Below are 21889 nucleotides of genomic sequence, written 5' to 3'. Positions count from 1 at the left end.
AGTGGTTTCATATGGTGTGTGCATGTATATATACCGTATTTATCGGCGTTTAACACGCACCGGCGTACGACACGCACCCCAAGTTTAAGAGGGATTTTAATGAAAATAACTTTTAGCAGGGAAGTTTAAGGAAAAAAAAAAACTTACATTTAAATGCCCATCAATGTAGCCTTGTCCAACATTGCAGCTTTGTCAGTCAGCCTTGTCCAACATTGCAGCTTTGTCAGTCAGCCTTGTCCACCATTGCAGCCTTGTCAGTCAGCCTTGTCCACCATTGCAGCCTTGTCAGTTTTTTTTTTTTTTTTTTCCCGTAAAAGAATTTTATTGAAAATACAATGCAAATACAAAAGTATCAGATAAATGAACTGACAATGTGTGAGCATTGCAAACAATTACAGGCGTAACTAACAGCATATACTGGTAAATCACTAACTTTACATGTCTCCGCTTAGTATTGTTAAACTCAATATCTCAACGCATAGGTCATTTGTGCATATTTCAGGGTATGATGCTTACAATCTACATTTCTACAATTGTCAGTTTTATTTTATTTTTTAAATGCCGCCGCCGAGATACAGAACCGGATGTCCTGTGTATCTCGGCGGCACGCAGTAGTTCTCGGCGGCTTTCGGCTCTTCTCGGCAGCTTTCAGGCCGCCTTCGGCTCTTCTCTGCAGCTTTTGGCTGCCTTTGGCCGTTCTCTGCAGCTTTCGGCCATTCTTTCCGGCCGAAAGCTGCAGAGAACGGTTGAAGGCGGCCGAAAGCCGGGGGTTGTAGATTGGCGAGGGAGCCCAGGATATCGTGGGGGGATCCGCGGGGCTGCTCCCGGAAGCTTGCGGCCGCCGCCATCTTGCGGCCTAGCAATCCGCGGCCATCCATCCACTGCCGACGCCTGTGGGCCCCCCGGGTTTTCAACACAAGCTCTTGGGTTCCTGCTGCATCTGCCCAGGTCTGTATTGTGGAGTTTGGCCGGCTGATTGTTTTACATCGGGCCACGGCCGGCTCCACACCTCGGAGAGTTGCCGCCATCTTGAGGCCTGTCTGGCATCGGACAACCCCAGGCTCAATTTGCCGCGATCCACGGGGGGGTGTGCAGGTGGACCACTCGTTCCTCGGAGGTCTCTTGGAGGGGGCTGAATCTAGCGGGGCCCTGGAGAAGCGCCAGGGGATCCATCACACCTGAATACAGCCACTATCTTGTGACCTGCTGCACCAGGCTTCTCCCCCACCTCAAGGTACAGTCTGTCTCCACCTCTGTGTCCCAATCTGCGCCCCGGAAGCAACACACTCCCCTCCTTGTGCCACCATCTGGGTCCTTGACCTGCTGCCTTGCCCTCCCTGTGCCTTCATCCTCACGGGGGCCACCCTTTGCTGGAAGCTCACCACCAACACCTCCTTCACTCTGCCAGCAGAATCCCAGCATTTGCCCACTACCCCCCTAGCGGGGAGAATTGGCTCTTGCGTCAGGGTACCAGCCTTGGCACGGGGTTTTCTTTGCTGTCGGACCGCAGGCTGTCAGCCCATAGACTCCTTCCGAGATTCTCAGCATCCCAAGGGGATCCTCGGATGGGCCACCCTAAGACCCGCTACTCCAAATCCGGCTACAGAACTCCTCGTGCCTCCCCGCCGATGGCGGCCTCATCTGCAGGGCGGTCGGCGGCTGAGATGGCGTCCGGTACGCGGGCGGTCACGGATTCGGGTGAGGTGGGGGCTCCCACAGGGGCAGAGATCCTAGCAGCCATTACATCCTGCAAAGAAACCCTCACAGCAAAGATCGACTTCTTGACTGTGGACGTCGGGCTCCTCTGTCAGAATATGGATAAGTTCAGGTCACGCAACGCCGAAGTGGAGGACAGGGTCTCCACAGTGGAGGACATGGTCCAATCAAACTCCAGGGAAGTGAAGGCCTTGCAGATCCAGGTGAAGGCCCTCCAGGAACGTGCAATAGATACGGAAAACCGCCTCAGGCGAAACAATATCCGTATACTTGGGCTCCCCGAGAGAGCGGAGGGCCCCAGACCCGCTGAATTCACTGGGCAGCTGCTATCCACCTTGTTTAATCTGGGGGACGTGCCACCCACCTGCTTCTTTGACACTCCAGAGGCTGCGGCGGCTTGGCTGGACACCCGCTAACATATGCAACCAAGGGGAAGAATGACTGACCTCAAGCAATTGCTAAGTATCCCCCCCCCCTTTTTTTTTTTCTTCAACAGGACTGTCTTTTGCTGATTCCCTGCATTAACGGCTTCCTGTCCCCAATCCTCTCCTCCCTATTACACTCCATTTGAACCCACAGTAAAAAGTAAAATTTTTGTCTCTCGCTGCTGGCTAGAATCTATCAGGAAGGTTTGTTTCCACCTTAGGCCCAGTGGCCCAACCTTCAGGGGTCCCAGTGCCCTAAAGACTCTATATTTTTTCTAGTTACGGGACAAAACCCTACACCGGTTTATATGGCTCTCTGGCCTACCTTTTGGGTCATTGAGCTTAGTTTTTATGATGTTTGGGTAGGGTGTTTTCTGTTATGGGGGGATGGGTTTTTCTGCTTCAAGGTAATGAATAGGTACTGTGCTGCTCATAGGCCGCTGATTGTATGTGCTCAATTTGGGTCAGTCTATATTTATTGGTTGGTTAAGATCATCCTGTTTCGGTTTCCCCCTGGTGTTCCATGATGGCACCCTTGGATGCTGAGTCGCTGACCGTTATATTGTGGAACGTCAGGGGGCTTAACTCTAAATACAAACGGTCGCTGTTATTTCAATATTTAAAGCTACATAACCCCCATATACAGTGGTGTGAAAAAGTGTTTGCCCCCTTCCTCATTTCCTGTTCCTTTGCATGTTTGTCACACTTAAGTGTTTCGGAACATCAAACCAATTTAAACAATAGTCAAGGACAACACAAGTAAACACAAAATGCAATTTGTAAATGAAGGTGTTTATTATTAAAGGTGAAAAAAAATCCAAACCATCATGGCCCTGTGTGAAAAAGTGATTGCCCCCTTGTTAAAACATACTATAACTGTGGTTGTCCACACCTGAGTTCAATTTCTCTAGCCACACCCAGGCCTGATTATTGCCACACCTGTTCACAATCAAGGCATCACTTAAATAGGAGCTGCTTGACACAGTAAGGTCCACCAGAAGATCCTTAAAAGCTACACATCATGCCGAGACCCAAAGAAATTCAGGAACAATTGAGAAAGAAAGTAATTGAGATCTATCAGTCTGGAAAGGGTTATAAAGCCATTTCCAAAGCTTTGGGAATCCAGCGAACCACAGTGAGAGCCATTATCCACAAATGGCGAAGACATGGAACAGTGGTGAACCTTCCCAGGAGTGGCCGGCCGCCCAAAATTACCCCAAGAGCGCAGCGACGACTCATCCAAGAGGTCACAAAAGACCCCACAACAACGTCCAAGGAACTGCAGGCCTCACTTGCCTCAGTTAAGGTCAGCGTTCTTGCCTCCACCATCAGGAAAAGACTGGGCAAAAATGGCCTGCATGGCAGAGTTCCAAGGAGAAAACCACTGCTGAGCAAAAAGAACATCAAAGCTCGTCTCAATTTCTCCACAACACATCTTGATGATCCCCAAGACTTTTGGGACAACATTCTGTGGACCGATGAGACAAAAGTGGAACTCTTTTGAAGGTGTGTGTCCAAGTATATCTGGCGTAGAAGGAACACTGCATTTCATAAAAAGAACATTATACCAACAGTAAAATATGGTGGTGGTAGTGTGATTAGTGTGGTGGTCTGGGGCTGTTTTGCTGCTTCAGGACCTGGAAGACTTGCCGTGATAAAAGGAACTATGAATTCTGCTGTCTACCAAGAGATCCTGAAGGAGAATGTCCGACCATCTGTTCGTGTACTCAAGCTGAAACGAACTTGGGTTCTGCAGCAGGACAATGATCCTAAACACACCAGCAAGTCCACCACCGAATGGCTGAAGAAAAACAAAATGAAGACTTTGGAGTGGCCTAGCCAAAGTCCTGACCTGAATCCTATTGAGATGTTGTGGTATGACCTTAAAAAGGCAGTTCATGCTCGAAAACCCTCTAATGTAACTGAATTAGGACAATTCTGCAAAGATGAGTGGGCCAAAATTCCTCCAGGACGCTGTAAAAGCCTCATTGCACGTTATCGCAAACGCTTGGTTGCAGTTGTTGCTGCTAAGGGTGGCCCAACCAGTTATTAGGTTTAGGGGCAATCACTTTTTCACACAGGGCCATGATGGTTTGGATTTTTTTTCACCTTTAATAATAAACACCTTCATTTACAAATTGCATTTTGTGTTTACTTGTGTTGTCCTTGACTATTGTTTAAATTGGTTTGATGTTCCGAAACACTTAAGTGTGACAAACATGCAAAGGAACAGGAAATGAGGAAGGGGGCAAACACTTTTTCACACCACTGTAGTACTACTTCAGGAAACACACTTAACTGGCAGTAAGGTTCTGGCTTTGAAAAAACCCTGGGTGAAAAAGGCGCTTCATGCGACCTACTCTTCGTACTCTCGAGGGGTCTCTATATTGATCAGTAAGCGAGTTCCATGCATAATCCATGAGGTCCATTTGGACCCCCAGGGGAAGTTTGCTATGGTGGTGTTGAGTATGTTTGATAAGAAATATATCATTGTGAACATCTATCTGCCTCCTCCGAGCCAGGTACACGTTCTGTATACACTGTATGAGAGGCTGGCTCAGCATTGTCCGGCGGGTATCCTGTTCATGGGAGACTTTAATGCCACACTGTCACGTGACCTGGATAGACCCTCCCCACAATCTGCTTTTAATCCCGATCTTGGTGTATGGGCCCAGGCAACAGAGTTCCACGAGGTATGAAGGTGGTTACATCCCCAGGACAGAATGTACGCCTGCTTCTCATCTACCTTTAAAACGTCCTCCCGCATTGATTTGGCTTTTGCCAATAATGCCCTCCTGGCCAGTGTCCAGGAGGCCAGTTACCTTCCCTCTGGCCTATCTGACCACCACCCTCTTAAGCTCACCATTAGGACCTCCAGGGCAAGGAGCAAAGCCCTCTGGAGGTTACAACCCCACTGGATCAGTAATGGGACAGTACATGATAGGGTTTCTCCCTCCTTGCGGGAGTAATGGGTGCACAATGCGGGGTCGGCCTCACTGGAGATGGCATGGGATGCTTCCAAAGCCCACGGAAGGGGTCAGTACATCTCGGCCGTGGCGGCGGATAGGGCGGAACTCGGAGACAAGGTCTCTGATCTTCAGCATAAGGTGGAGGGTGCTCTCAGGCAGTACTCAGCCTCGGCTACGGTCCCTAACTTTGAGCACCTTTCATCGCTCTGGCGAGAACTACATCTACATGTCTCAGACACCACCAGGCTTGGTATACAACATAGCAGACAGAAGTACTTTGAACATGAGGACAAGAACAGCAAGCTACTAGCGATGTTAGCACAGCAGGATAGACCCCTAGCGGTTATTTCAGAAATACTCACAGCAGACGGGGTGTTGGTTACCTCTCCGGAGGACATTCTCCTTGCCTTCACCAGGTTTTACACCTCTCTATATGTTTCCTCGCTCCCTGACGACTTTGACCCCGCTCCTATGACCTCCAGGTTGGATACGTTAGCATTGGGGTGGCTCTCTGATGCAGAGAGACTACTCCTTGTCTCAGAGATCACTCCAGAAGAGGTGGCGATGGCCATTGGCTCTTTCCCGGCTGGGAGGACCCTGGGGCCAGATGCATTACCCATAGAGTATTATAGAGTCCACGTAGAATTACTTGCCCCTAGGTTGGCTCAGCTGTATCGAGAATGTCTTCAACAGGGCTCCCTGCCGTCTTCTATGAGGGAGGCCCATATTGTCCTTATCCCAAAGCCTAATAAGGACCCCAAGTTGTGCGCTTCCTATAGGCCAATAGCACTCCTAAATTGTGACTTAAAAATACTAACCAAAACACTGGCCACTAGAATCAATAAGGTGATTAAATCTTTGATTGACCCTGACCAAACGGGCTTTATGCCGGGTAGATCCACAGACATTAATATCCGTAGACTGTTTTCTAATATTCATGCCCCCCATACTAATCAAGGCACTAGGACCATTGCCACCCTTGATATAGAGAAGGCATTTGATACGGTAGAGTGGGTGTATCTGTGGGAGGTGCTCAGAAGAATGGGTTTCCCACTGCAATTTATAGCCTGGCTGCGCACATTGTACACCGGCCCCCTTGGATGTATTACATTGAATGGCTCCTTGTCTCCTCTGTTCCCCCTGCGAAGGGGCACCAGGCAGGGATGCCCTCTCTCCCCGTCCTTGTTTGCCCTGGCAATGGAACCTATCGCGGAGGCCCTTAGATGATCGGCCGGGATTCGTGGACTTAAGGTGGGCTAGCTGGAGGAGAGAGTGGCTCTCTACGCGGATGATTTACTGCTTTTTTTAAATGATGCTGGTGACTCTTTACAGGGCGCACTTGGAATTATGGACGATTTTTCCGCCTTCACCGGGTTAAGGGTGAATTGGCATAAGTCTCAGCTTTTCCCAGTGGACGAGGGGGCCAGGTCCTCCTTGTCCCCCTCTACCCCACTTCAATGGGTGGATAGGTTTACCTACTTAGGTATCATTATTTTAAGGGAGAGCGGAGATTTTGTCCGGCTTAACCTCGAACCTGTTTTGATGGGGATTAAATCCAAACTAAGAGCATGGGGCAATCTTCCCCTTTCCCTCATTGGGCGCATTAACCTTCTTAAAATATAAGTCCTCCCCAAATTAACATACATATTTAGGAACTCCCCACAATGGCTGAATAAAACCTTCTTTACTTCACTTAAACAACTTTTCCTTTCATTTATGTGGGGAGCTGGAACACCTAGATTCAAGTATACCACTCTGACCAGGCCTGTGGACAGTGGGGGCTTGGCTCTTCCAGACTGCCACAAATACTTCTTGGCTGCTCAGCTTGTGACCGTCCATTGGTGATTGCAGCCTGATCTGACCAACTCTGCTACGGTGTTGGAGGCGGCTATAGTGGGGTCTTTGGAGGCCTTGAAGGGGTTGATATTCAGGGGGCCAAAAACACCTCATTGTCTCACCCCTTCTATGCGCACCACTATGAGGGCGTGGAAGGTGGGAGAGGCGTTGAGAGCATCTCTGCCGAACACGAGGTCTCCTCACACCCCCCTGTGGCTGAATCCCAATCTACCACAGTTTATCACTATCCCGGATCCACAGGCCGGGGCCAGACATAAAATACTGACTCTGGAACACGTTATCACCAATGGGGAGCTTGCTCCCTTTCATGTATTGTGTACAAAGTTTAATGTGCCTGTACAGGCTCATTTTAGGTATCTCCAGATCGCCCATGCTTTTAGATGTCAGTTCTTAGGTCAACCAGTCATGTTGGAATACTCAGAGCTTGAGTCCACCCTTCGGGTGAGGGACTTGGAGAAACCCACTTCTCAGATTTACAGGTTCCTGTTGGTTGCTGCCGTCCCCGGACTGTCCTCCCTCCACAGGAAATGGGTGGAGGACATACCGGAGTTGGATGACGATGACTGGAGGGAGATTTGGGTTTTCCCGTTCTCTCCTCTGGTATCAGCCAGGGACAAACTAGTTCAGTATAAAATTATACATAGAGCTCACTACACACCTCACAGACTGCACCAGATGTCGCCGACACATTCTCCGGCGTGCTGGAGATGCTCGTATCAGGGGACTTCTTTCACATTTTCTGGGCTTGTCCAGCAATTGGACACTACTGGAAGGAAGTTCTCCAGGTGATAGCTAATATCACTAAGACTAAGAGCTAAGAAAATACTAATATCCTTATTACTATACTATGCACGTAAGGCCATCACGATGAACTGGAAACAATCATCTTCCCCCTCTGTAAAGTTCTGGAAGGGTCTAGTGAATGCCAGTTTGCCCCTTTATAGAGCCACCTACGAGGGCAGGGGTTGCCCACATAAATTTGAGAAGGTGTGGACCTGCTGGTTGGACGATAGCACTACCGCGACTGATGCAGTAACTAACCTTTAGACCACCATAACGGTTGAATTATGGTAATAGACTGACCCAGGTACTACATGTATTTCTATGATATACTATCCTGCACTTATGTCGTTGAGCACAGATCCTCCTGCTTTTACCCTCTCCCCACATTGGGGTTTAGATAAGTTAGTTTTGGTTGTTTTCGGTCTGCCTTGGTGAGGCCTGTTGCTGCTTCAGAAGAAGACCGAATATGTTGTGTTACCTGATGTGTTTTGCTGCGGTCTGTAGCCGCATCAGAGCGTTTGCCCCTGTGTGGGTACTGTTGGCCCGTGTGTGGCCGATTTTCTGTACTATTAAAAAAACTCAATAAAAACGATTTTGCAAAAAAATTTGGTGTTATCGCTCTCACTCTCTCATACTGTTCACTGGAAGGTCAACATGGCACCTCATGCAAATAACTCTCTGAGGATCTGAAAAAAAGAAGATGACTTAGGCTATAAGAAGATTGCCAAGACCCTGAAACTGAGCTTCAGCATGGTGGCCAAGACCATACAATAGTTTACCAGGACAGGTCTTGCCATGGTCTAACAAGAAGTTGAGTGTACGTGCTCAGCGTCATATCCAGAGGTTGTCTTTGAGAAATAGATGTATGAGTGCAGCCAGCATTGCTGCAGAGGTTGAAGGGGTGGGGGGGGGGGGGGGGGTCAGCCTGTCAGCAGGGCCGGTGCTACCACTAGGCAAACTAGGCAGCCACCTAGGGTGCACTGCCGCCTGGGGCGCCCTGCCGCTGGTGTTCCTCCTCCCCCTCTCGCTCAGCAACTAACTTAACAAGCAGCCGCTCTGCTCCGGAGTTCCTCCATACAGTATCAGAGACGCCAGTGCAGCGGCGGCAGGGTACTGTATTCATTAAGGAAAGGAAACATCCCCTGCGCCGCTGCACTGATGATGATGACAGTGCCTGATGATCACAGTGCCAGTCAGTGAGTGTGACCTGTGTCTGTACCACCATATGTAGTCACATCATCACCGTCTCTGATGTTCCCTAGCAGCGGCAGTGAGAAGAGGAGGGGAGAGAGCCCAGACAAAGAGCTGCGCCGGCCGGCCGGCCCTGAAGTGCTTGCCTGGAGGATATATGGAACCAGCCGGGGCGGATGAGATGGAAGCCCCGGCTGCATGTAAGTTCGGGATTGGTGCCATTTCCCCGCCCTCCTCCTCCTGGACCGTCGGCATAGTTAGTGAGGACAGATAGCAGCACCGCTTTGCTCAGAGTGAGGTTACCAGAGCACTCGTACAGGTAGTAGAAAAACAGCACTCAGTAACCTGAATAAAAAAAAAAAGTTTTCTGCTGTCAGGTTTATATTGTATTATGTACAGAGGGGGACAGAGGTGTGGGGGGTGGGCGCAGAGAGTAACTGAAGTGCTTGGGGGGGGGGGGGGCTGGGGCAGAGGAGAAAAGATATGTGTGTGTATGGGGGGGGGGGGAGGGTTACAGAGGGAAACAAGTGTGTGTGTGTGTGTGGGGGGGGGGGGGGGAAGAGGGGAACATGTGTGTGTGGGGGGGGGCAGACAGATGAGAACATATGTGTGGGGGGCAGAGGGGAACATATATGTGGGGGGAGACAGATGGGAACATATGTGTGGGGGGGAGACAGAGGGGAACATATGTGTGGGGGGGCAGAGGGGAACATATGTGTGGGGGGGCAGAGGGGAACATATGTGTGGGGGGCAGAGGGGAACATATGTGTGTGGGGGGAGACAGAGGGGAACATATGTGTGTGGGGGGGGACAGAGGGGAACATATGTGTGTGGGGGGGACAGAGGGGAACATATGTGTGTGGGGGAGGAGGTTAACGAGGGGAACAGATGTGTGGGGGGGAGGTTACAGAGGGGAACAGAGGTGGGGGTACACAGGGGAACAGATGTGTGGGGGGGGGAGGTTACAGAGGGGAACAGAGGTGGGAGGTACAGAGGGGAACAGATGTGTGGGGGGGAGGTTACAGAGGGGAACAGAGGTGGGGGGGTACAGAGGGGAACAGAGGTGGGGGGTACAGAGGGGAACAGATGTGTGGCATACAGTGGGGAACACAGGTGCAGGAGGGTACAAAAGATAAACAGAAGTTTGGGGAGGCTACAGAGATAAACAGAGTTGTGAGGGGGGTGGGGTGCAGCGGGGAAGGATGTTCAGGGGATTGATGAAGCAATTGAGGTGATCTGAGTTGCTGAAAATACAGGAATTGGGGTGATTTAAGGTGTACAGGGTCAAACTAGGCAGCCGCCTAGGGCGCCCGGCCGCTGGTGTTCCTACTCCCTCTCTCCCTCAGCAACTAACTTTACAAGCAGCCGCTCTGCTCCGGAGTCCCTCCATACAGTATCAGAGGCGCCAGTGCAGTTCAAGTTCACCTTTGTGAAAAAATAATGAATGCAGATTTATTATTATTTTAGTCATTGTCGGTGTATCTGTCTGCTCGTACGGACAGGCAGTTACACAGATAGCCTGTCTGTATACTACCCTAGCCTGTTCATATACCTGTGTACCATGGCTGGCGCAAGGAAGCGAGCCAGTGCTGCCACTATTTGTCTTCAGGCCAGGTCCAGAGGCACAGGTGTGGGCCTGTGCTTCACAGCTGAAGAAAAGGTGGAGAGCTGCTGCAAAAATCTCCGCCCACCATCTGCACCACATACCTGGGCAGGGAAAAGGGGTGGAGTCAGGGGCAGAGCTAATGGGGGGCGGGGGGGCACCAAAATGAGGTTTCGCCTAGGGCAGGCATGTCCAAAGTCCGGCCCGTGGGCCAATAGCGGCCCGCGGTCCAGTTTTGAACGGCCCGCCTGCTTATTTAAACATATATATCTTTTGTGGCCCCCGGCGATCTCCCAGCGCTGGGGCCACAAAAGATATATAGTCCGGCTGCATCGGAGGGAGGAGGCGGGACAAGTGCCGTACACACAGGAGGAGAATTTCCTGTTTACACGGCAGCCTCTGTAATAGGATGTCTCGTCTCTGCCATTGGATGACTGTTCTGTCCATCAAAGGAGGCAGGACTTTCTCTTAAAGAGGCCGTTGTGTAAACAGGAGATTCTCCTGTAGGATGTCTTTGGCGCTCGTCCTGCCCTCCATGGCTGCACTGATGGTAATGGTGGCTGCATTCCTGGCAATTGCAATTGTGGAGCTGCATTCCTGGCAATGGTGAGTGAATTCCTAGCAATGATGGCTGCATTCCTGGCAATGGTGAGTGAATTCCTAGCAATGGTGGCTGCATTCCTGGCAATGGTGGGTGAAATTCCTGGCAATGGTGGGTGAAATTCCCACAATGGTGGCTGCATTCCCGGCAATGGTGGCTGCATTCCTGGCAATGGTGGCTGCATTCCCGGAAATGGTGGCTGCATTCTTGGCAATGGTGGGCGCTGCATTCATGGCAATGGTGGGCGCTGCATTCCTAGCAATGGTGGGCGCTGCATTCCTGGCAATTGTGGGTCTGCAGATGGGCACTGACCCTTATTTTGCGTCACAGTTCTTTATTTAAAATTTTAAGGTTTTTTTTCCTGAAGCTTCCCTCTTAAAGTGAAGGTGCATGTTATACGCCAATAAATACGGTGTATCCAAATAATACACTTGAGTTCATCTCTTCACCACGCACAGCCACAAAGGCAAGAGAATTCTTGTGGGGAAGTGTATTAGTGCTCGGATGAACACACTTAGACCGAATTTTAATGGTTCAAAGAATGTCGGGAAAAATGGTCGGCCCTCATGCATGTTCACTTCATCAAATCTGGCCCTCTTTGAAAAAAGTTTGGACATCCCTGGCCTAGGGTGTCAAAAATCCTTGCACCAGCCCTGCCTGTCAGTGCTCAGACCATAGGCCACACACTGCAGCAAATTGGTCTGCATGGCTGTTGTCCCAGAAGGAAGCCTCTTCTAAAGATGATGCACAAGAAAGCCCGCAGTTTGCTGAGGACAAGCAGTCTAAGGCCATGGATTATTGGAACCATGTCCTGTGGTCTGATGAGACCAAGATAAACTTGTTTGGTTCAAATGGTGTCAAGCGTGTGTGGTGGCAACCAGGTGAGGAACACAAAGACAAGTGTGTCTTGCCTACAGTCAAGCATGGTGGTGGGAGTGTCATGGTCTGGGGCTGCATGAGAGCTGCTGGCATTTGAAATTTGTGATCTTTTTGTGTTTTTGTTTTTTTTCTTTTTTTTTTGTTTGCTGTGATTTTTGCAGCTCATATAAGGCCTCATGCACACGAGACGCAGATGAAACCTCTGTTAAAAAAAAGCTGAAACGCGCGTTTAGAAACGCGCGTTTTGCCGCGTTTGCATGTCGCGTTTAGACGCGTTTAGACGCGTTTAGACGCGTTTGCGTTTAGACGCGTTTATAAAGATAACATCATGTAGACCCTCCCCAAGCTCTCAAAGCATTTTTTTTAACTATTTCTGCTATTTTGATCAGAGTGAGCAGCAGCAGCATAGAGAGCAGTTGTACACTTGCATTTGCCGTGTCACTTGCCACGGCACCTGCCACAAGTTGTGGATTGTCCACTTGCCACGTCACTTGCCACAAGTTGGGGATTGTCCACTTGCCACATCACCTGCCACGTCACCTGCCACAAATTGTGGATTGTCCACTTGCCACGTCACTTGCCACATCACCTGCCACGTCACTTGCCACGAGATGTGGATTGTCCACTTTCCACATCATCTGCCATGCCACCTGCCACAAGCTGTGGATTGTCCACTTGCCACGTCACCAGCCACATCACCTGCCACAAGTTGTGGATTGTCTACTTGCCGCATCACTTGCCACATCACCTGCCACGTCACTTGCCACGTCACCTGCCACAAGTTGTGGATTGTTCACTTGCCACGTCACCTGCCACGTCACCTGCCACAAGTTGTGGATTGTCCACTCGCCACGTCACTTGCCACAAGCTGTGGATTGTCCACTTGCCACATCACTTGCCACGTCACCTACCACATCACTTGCCACGTCACCTGCCACAAGTTTTGGATTGTCCACTTGCCACGTCACTTGCCACGTCAGCTGCCACGTCACTTGCCACGAGATGTGGATTGTCCACTTTCCACGTCATCTGCCATGCCACCTGCCACAAGCTGTGGATTGTCCACTTGACACGTCACCAGCCACATCACCTGCCACAAGTTGTGGATTGTCCACTTGCCACGTGACTTGCCACATCACCTGCCACGTCACTTGCCACATCACCTGCCACAAGTTGTGGATTGTCTACTTGCCGCGTCACTTGCCGCTTCACCTGCCACGTCACTTGCCACGTCACCTGCCACAAGTTGTGGATTGTCCACTTGCCACGTCACTTGCCACAAGCTGTGGATTGTCCACTTGCCACATCACTTACCACGTCACCTGCCACGTCACTTGCCACGTCACCTGCCACAAGTTTTGGATTGTCCACTTGCCATGTCAGCTGCCACGTCACTTGCCACATCACCTGCCACGTCACCTGCCACAAGTTGTGGATTGTCCACTTGCCACGTCACTTGCCACGTCACCTGCCACGTCACTTGCCACGTCAGCTGCCACGTCACTTGCCACAAGATGTGGATTGTCCACTTGTCACATCACCTGCCACATCACTTGCCACATCACCTGCCACAAGTTGTGGATTGTCCACTTGCCACGTCACTTGCCACATCACCTGCCACGTCACTTGCCACAAGATGTGGATTGTCCACTTTCCACGTCACCTGCCATGCCATCTGCCACAAGTTGTGGATTGTCCACTTACCACGTCACCAGCCACATCACCTGCCACAAGTTGTGGATTGTCCACTTGCCACACCACTTTCCACGTCACCTGCCACGTCACCTGCCACAAGATGTGGATTGTCCACTTGCCACGTCACCAGCCACATCACCTGCCACAAGTTGTGGATTGTCCACTTGCCACGTCCCTTGCCACGTCCCCTGCCACGTCACCTGCCACAAGTGGATTGTCCACTTGCCACATCACTTGCCACATCACCTGCCACAAGTTGTGGATTGTCCACTTGCCACGTCACCTGACACAAGTTGTGGATTGTCCACTCGCCACGTCACTTGCCACATCCCCTGCCACAAGTGGATTGTCCACTTGCCACATCACTTGCCCCATCACCTGCCACAAGTTGTGGATTGTCCACTTGCCACGTCACCTGACACAAGTTGTGGATTGTCCACTCGCCACGTCACTTGCCACATCACCTTCCACAAGTGGATTGTCCACTTGCCACGTCACTTGCCACGTCCCCTGCCACAAGTGGATTGTCCACTTGCCACGTCACTTGCCACGTCACCTGCCACAAGTTATGGATTGTCCACTTGCCACGTCACATGCCAGTCACCTGCCACAAGTTGTTGATTTTCCACTTGCCACGTCACCTGCCAAGTCACTTGCCACGTCACCTGCCAGGTCACTTGCCACGTCACCTGCCACAAGTTGTCTATTGTCCACTTGCCACGTCACATGCCAGTCACCTGCCACAAGTTGTTGATTTTCCACTTGCCACGTCACCTGCCAAGTCACTTGCCACGTCACCTGCCACAAGTTGTCTATTGTCCACTTTCCACGTCACTTGCCACTTCACCTGCCACGTCACTTGCCACAAGTTGTGGATTGTCCACTTGCCACATCACTTGCCACCTGCCATGTCACTTGCCACAAGTTGTGGATTGTCCACTTGCCACGTCACTTGCCACAAGTTGTGGATTGTCCACTTGCAATTGCAATTGTTTAAAATATTTTTCTAATGGTTTTTCATCATTTGCAATCATTTTTGAGATTTTTAATGTAAAAAAAAAGGTCACCTTTAAAAACGCATATAAACGCAAACGCGGCTAAACGCGGTAGCGGCGTTTTGCCACGTTTTACCGCGTTTTGCCGCGTTTTGCGTCTGAAACGCAGAAATTTTTGTTTCTGAACGCATTTTTTTGCTTCTGGAAAAACGAGATTAAACGCAACTGCATATAAACGGAAAAAAACGAGACTGTGTGCATGGACACATAGGATAACATTGAATGAGTTCAGGTGCAGTTGAAAAAACTGTCCAACTGCATCTGAACGCGCGTTTAACTGCGTCTCGTGTGCATGAGGCTTAAGATATAAGCACCTTTTTTTTTCTGCTGTGATTTTTGCAGCTCATATAAGAGATAATTATATATATTTCTAATATACCTTTTTTGGAGGGCACCCCTATAACATTTTTCAATTTTTCACATCTGTCACCAGTTTTCACTTTTGTCACCAGTTTTTACTTTTTGATAAATATTATATAATGTTTTTTTATTTTTTTATCTTTGCCCCCCTGCGTGGCAGATGGTAAATTAAGAGACAACCCTATTGAGAGTTGTCCCAGGTTTAGCTTTCTGGAGATGGGAAAAGGTTACATGTTTGGTGGTACCTACATCTTTTTATTATATGTATGCTTTTTGCAGGTTGGTAATAGGATGCAGAAGATGGCCATCTTATTTTTTTTTTTTTTTTTTTTTTTTCTATTATGCCAATATGCTAGAAAACAGATTGCCTGACTGTGGATCATCTTGTGGGCCCCCTTCCTCAACTGAAGTCCACTAGGGGACCTGGGAGGTGGGTGACTGGGAGGGGTTCCAGGGTATGGGTGGGCGTCCTTTAAAAATCATATTTACTGTATTGCTTATATGTTGTCAAGTTATAATGTGGTAGTATTATATGTGGATTTTGATAATACAGAATGTCGGCTCTATTGTTCACATCATTTTTTTTTTTGAAGCTGGAGGGGGGAGGGGACCGGAGCTCTGCTTCCTACCACTTCCATCCACACTCCTACATAGGTTAACGCTCGAATACCGGTTTAAAACCGGTGAACGTTTCTAGCAATATTTTTTATTTTTTTATTTTTATAAAAAACAATTATGAACAGAGGTAGGGGTACAATCCCCCAACCAATGCAACATAATTCACTGTAGTTCATATGAAGATATCAGCCGGGGGGGGGGGGTGGTTAAGGGAGACCCGGCAGGCGCGTCACAGCTCCCGGTTGGCATTTTACGCTGGACATTATCTTCATATGAACTACAGTGAGCTACGTTGCATTGGTTGGGGGGATTGTACCTCTACCTCTGTTCATAATTGTTTTTTTATTATTTTATCTAAGTACACTTTTCTAATTATAAATCCATCATGTTGCTTGCTTCTGATGAGTGGCCTTCTAGCCACAAAACGCATAGAGCTGCCTGTTTGTCATATCTCCACTTATCATATCTTCATCTATATCTACCCCTACAATCAAATATATTATCAATACCTACCTCAGGATCAATATGACAATTAATGACAACAATTTATGTGTTCTTTTTATATTATTATTTGTACTACATGGCATGCAATTAATTAAACCTGATTATGTATCATCTATTTACTTTTCTGGCTAACCACGAGCTTCATTTAAAGTTCCACTTTTTGGCTTTGCCCTCCTTTTTCTTACACGATTCTCTGTCCACTAGACCTACTCATTGGAGACTGAATGAATGCCTCCTACAAGATAAAGATGTAATTAAGGAGCTGTTTAAAAATATACACGAAAAACATTATCAAAAATAATTATAAGGAGACAGAACTAAAAATCTATTTGCTTCTAACACCAATTAACTATTAATAAAAGAGTTGACATCCCACTCTATATCTATTCCATGTGGAGCATAGCACCTGACCTGATAAATCCACTTGGTCTCTAAACGTGATATTTCTCTGATCGTATTGCTACCTCTCCAATTATTATTACATTTATCGATCCCAAAGAACACAGTGCCCTTAGGGTCTCGATTGTGGCATAAATCATAATGTTTAGACAAACTGTGTTTTTGGAAAACATTTTCTAATATTGGCCACATGTTCACTCAACCTGGAGAATGTGAATCGTGTGGCCAATATAATGCAGTCTGCATGGACAACAGACAACATAGACAGTGTTTTGCAAAAGTATTCACCCCCTTGGCATTTTTCGTGTTTTGTTGCCTCACAACCTGGAATTAACATGGATTGTTTGAGGATTTGCATCATTTAATTTACAGAACCACAAAGCCCACAACTTTGAAGATTTTTTTTTTTTTTTTTTTTATTGTGAAGCACACAAAAAAAGGACAAAATAACAGAAAAAGTACATAACTATTCACCCCCCTAAAGTCAATACTCTGTAGAGCCACCTTTTGCGGCTATAACAGCTCCAAGTCGCTTTGCATAAGTCTCTATGAGCTTGCCAAATCTTACCACTGAGATTTTTGCACATTCCTCTTTGCAAAACTGCTCCAGCTCCTTCAAGTAGGATGGTTTGCACTTGTGAACAGCAATCTTCAAGTCTGACCACAAATTTTCTATTGGATTGAGGTCTGGGTTTTGACTAAGCCATTTCAACACATTTACATGTTTTCCCATAAACCACTCAAGTGTTGCTTTAGCAGTGTGTTTGGGGTCATTGTCCTGCTGGAAGATGAACCTTCGTCCTAGCCTCAAATCACACAGAGTGGTACAGGTTTTGCTCAAGAATATCCCTGTATTTAGCACAATCCATCTTTCCCTCAACTCTGACAAGTTTCTCAGTCCCGACTGTCCCACCACCAAGTTTCACTGTGGGAATGGTGTTCTTTGGGTGATGTGATGTGTTGGGTTTGCTCCAGACATAGCGTTTTCTTTGATGGCCAAAAAGTTTAATTTTTATTCTCATCAGATCAGAGCACCTTCCTCCATACATTTTGGGAGTCTCCCACATGTCTTTTCGCAAACTCAAAACGTGCCATTTTTTTCCTTTGCTGAAAGTAATGGCTTTCTTCTGGCCTCTCTGCCATAAGGCCCAACTCTATGGAGCGTAAGGCCTATTGTCATCCTATGTACAGATACTCCAGTCTCTGCTGTGGAACTCTGCAGCTCTTCCAGGGTTACCTTGGCTCTCTGTGCTGCCTCTCTGATTAATGCCCTCCTTATCTGGTCCTTGAGTTTTGGTGTGGGGCCGTCTCTTGGTAGGTTTGCTGTTGTGCCATGTTCTTTCCATTTGGTTATGATAGATTTGATATTTGTTTTATAACCTAACCCTGACTTGTACTTCTCAACATTTTCTCTTACTTGTTTGGAGAGTTCCTTGGTCTTCATGGCAGTGTTTGGTTAGTGGTGCCTCTTGCTTAGGTGTTGCAGCCTCTGAGGCCTTTCAAAAAGGTGTGTACAGTGCCTTGCGAAAGTATTTGGCCCCCTTGAACTTTTTAACCTTTTGCCACATTTCAGGCTTCAAACATAAAGATATAAAATTTAATTTTTTTGTGAAGAATCACCAACAAGTGGGACATAATTGTGAAGTGGAACGGAATCTATTGGATAATTTAAACTTTTTTAGCAAATAAAAAACTGAAAAGTAGTGCGTGCAAAATGATTCGGCCCCTTTACTTTCAGTGCAGCAAACTCACTTCAGAAGTTCAGCGAGGATCTCTGAATGATCCAATGTTGTCCTAAATGACTGATGGTGATAAATAGAATCCACCTGTGTGTAATCAAGTCTCTGTATAAATGCACCTGCTCTGTGATAGTCTCAGGGTTCTGTTGAAAGCACAGAGAGCATCATGAAGACCAAGGAACACACCAGGCAGGTCCGTAATACTGTTGTGGAGAAGTTTAAAGCCGAATTTGGATACAAAAAGATTTCCCAAGCTTTAAACATCCCAAGGAGCACTGTGCAAGCGAACATTTTGAAATGGAAGGAGTATCAGACCACTGCAAATCTACCAAGACCTGGCCGTTCCTCTAAACTTTCAGCTCAGACAAGGAGAAGACTAATCAGAAATGCAGCCAAGAGGCCCATGATCACTCTGGATGAACTGCAGAGAACTACAGCTGAGGTGGGAGAGTCTGTCCATAGGAGAACAATCAGTCGTACACTGCACAAATCTGGCCTTTATGGAAGAGTGGCAAGAAGAAAGCCATTTCTCAAAGATATCCATAAAAAGTCTTGTCTAAAGTTTGCCACAAGCCACCTGGGAGACACACCAAACATGTGGAAGAAGGTGCTCTGGTCAGATGAAACCAAAATCAAACTTTTTGCCCACAATGCAAAACGATATGTTTGGCGTAAAAGCAACACAGCTCATCACCCTCAACACACCATCCCCACTGTCAAACATGGTGGTGGCAGCATCATGGTTTGGGCCTGCTTTTATTCAGCAGGGACAGGCAAGATGGTTAAAATTGAGGGGAAGATGGATGCAGCCAAATACAGGACCATTCTGGATGAAAACCTGTTGGAGTCTGCAAAAGACCTGAAACTGGGACGGAGATTTATCTTCCAACAAGACAATGATCCCAAACATACAGCAAAATCTACAAAGGAATGGTTCACAAATAAACGTATCCAGGTGTTAGAATGGCCAAGTCAAAGTCCAGACCTGAATCCAATCGAGAATCTGTGGAAAGAGCTGAAAACTGCTGTTCAGAAACGCTCTCCATCCAACCTCACTGAGCTCGAGCTGTTTTGTAAGGAACAATGGGCAAGAATTTCAGTCTCTCGATGTGCAAAACTGATAAAGACATACTCCAAGCGACTTGCAGCTGTAATCGCAGCAAAAGGTGGCTCTACAAAGTATTAACGCAAGGGGGCCGAATAATTTTGCACGCCCCACTTTTCATTTTTTTATTAGTTAAAAAAGTTTCAAAAATCCAATAGATTTCGTTCCACTTCACAATTGTGTCCCACTTGTTGGTGATTCTTCACAAAAAATAATTTTTATATCTTTATGTTTGAAGCCTGAAATGTGGCAAAAGGGTGAAAAGTTCAAGGGGGCCGAATACTTTCGCAAGCACTGTATATGTAATGACAGATCATTACATATACGGGACTGTGACATCATAATGGGGCGGGGTCACCATGTAACATCATCCGGTGACCCCGCCCTTTGTCCCTATATAAGTCGCCTGTCATTGCAGCCGGAGACAGCGTAGAGTCAAACATCTCAAGGAGGAAGAAGAGAAGGCGGCGGTGACGGTGACAGAAGACCGGGCCACCACTAGTAAAAGAGCTGGGAGAAGAAAGCGGAGACCCGGCAAGAAGAACCGAAGAGGGGGGCAAGACATTCGAAGAGGGGGACAAGACCCCTGAAGTCGGAAGAAGACCCCCGGACGGCGGCGGCGACGACTAAGAAGAAAGCCGGGCTCTTCCAATAGTACAAGAGCTAGCAGAAGATAGCGGAGGAGACCAGCGAGAAGACCCCTCAAGACGGAAGACCACCGGAGCTGTGCAATAAATTATTTTAAAAACATGTGTAGGGGTACATGGTACCCAAATACTCATTCACATAGGGTGGGGGGTCAGTATCTGGGGGCCCCCTTCTTAAAGGGGGCTCCCGGATTCCGATAAGCCCCCCGCCCACAGACCCCGACAACCAACGGCCAGGGTTGTCGGGAAGAGGCCCTTGTCCTCATCAACATGGGGACAAGGTGCTTTGGGGTGGGGGGGCCGCAGAGCCCCCCTTCCCCAAAGCACCCCCCATGTTGAGGGTACACAGCCCGGTATGGCTCAGGAGGGGGGCGCTTGCTCGTCCCCACCCCCTTTCCTGACCGGCCGGGCTGCGTGCTCGGATAAGGGTCTGATATGGACTTTGGGGGGACCCCCACGCCGTTCTTTCAGCGTAGGGCTTCCCCTTTAAGTCCATACCAGGTGACGGGGCCAGCGAGGTGTCAATCTCGCCCATGGAGGTGGCGACATTGACCTCCTGCGCCAGTCCTGTCTACCTGGAGTCACGTTCAAAATAAACGGACTTTCCTCCATGTGTGGGGAAGTCCATTCATTTCAAAAGTACGGCGGACTCCCACCATAGTCCGGTGGACCTAGTCCGCCGGAAAAGTCCGGTTGTGTGTGGGCAGGTCCGCTCATTCGGAAAGTCCGGCGGACCTCAGCTGCAAAGTCTGGATAGTCTAATCGTGTGTACTGGGCATTAGATTGCACACAGGTGGACATCATTTGAGGAATTATGTGACTTCATTAGTTGCACCAGAGCTTTTTATGAGCTTCATAACAAAGGGGGTGAATACATACACACGTGCCAATTATAATTTTTTATTTCTGTATATATTTTTCTAATTTTACTTCACCAATTTAAACTATTGTGTTCTGATCCATCACATATAATTCAGATTAAAGAAACATTGAACTAAAGGCTGTAATGTAAAAAATAGGTAAAAAGTCAAGGGTGTGAATATTTCTTGAAGTGCATGTGATAAAATGTTTAATAAAAAAAACTGCTCACCAGTGGAACTGGACACTACGTGCCGTGGCGTCACCACGCGATTGGAGTAGGAGGACAGGCTCCGTTTCTTTGTGTCGGCCAGCATTCTTATACACAGGGGCGTACCAAGCAGGGGGCGGGGGGGCGTTCCGCCCCAGGTACCACACATTGAGGGGGGTGTAAGTGGCTGGGTGGCATTGCTATGGGGTTCACTCTGCACTCAGACACTGTCTGACAGTATCCTGAAGGGAATCCCTGGCTCTGGCTGCTCTGTTTTTTGTGAGTTTTTTGTGAGCTTGAACACCCCCAGCACTGTGGCCGAAATAGTATGGTCTAGTTTCTGTTTTAACCAGCTAGCTCCACCCACCACTGCTGAGCAGCCGAGCTGAGTGTGTCATCATTCAGCGCAGGGGTGGCTGCTGTTACACTCTGTGTCCACACCATCTTCTGGAGTCTAAACCTCCCTAGCTGAACCTGAGAGGTGAGCTGGTGATAGGGTATGTGTGAGCTGTGAGAAGATGTTGGAGGAGTGTGTCTGCCCTGCCATCCTTACTGTGCTGGTCTGTCATAGAAGGGGAAGGGGGGGGGTTGCTGTGTAGTAGGTATAGTGTAGCTGACCTGATGGGGGGGGTTGCAGAATCCAGGCGTGTGCTTTGTACAGGTTGTAGACTCCA

This window comes from Lithobates pipiens, unplaced genomic scaffold, assembly GCF_037356315.1.
Source record: "Lithobates pipiens isolate NorthernLeopardFrog02 unplaced genomic scaffold, aLitPip1_a1.2 Scaffold_1, whole genome shotgun sequence".
NCBI lineage: Eukaryota > Metazoa > Chordata > Amphibia > Anura > Ranidae > Lithobates > Lithobates pipiens.
The sequence above is the reverse complement of the archived record's forward strand: the minus strand, read 5'-3'. Positions refer to the sequence as shown.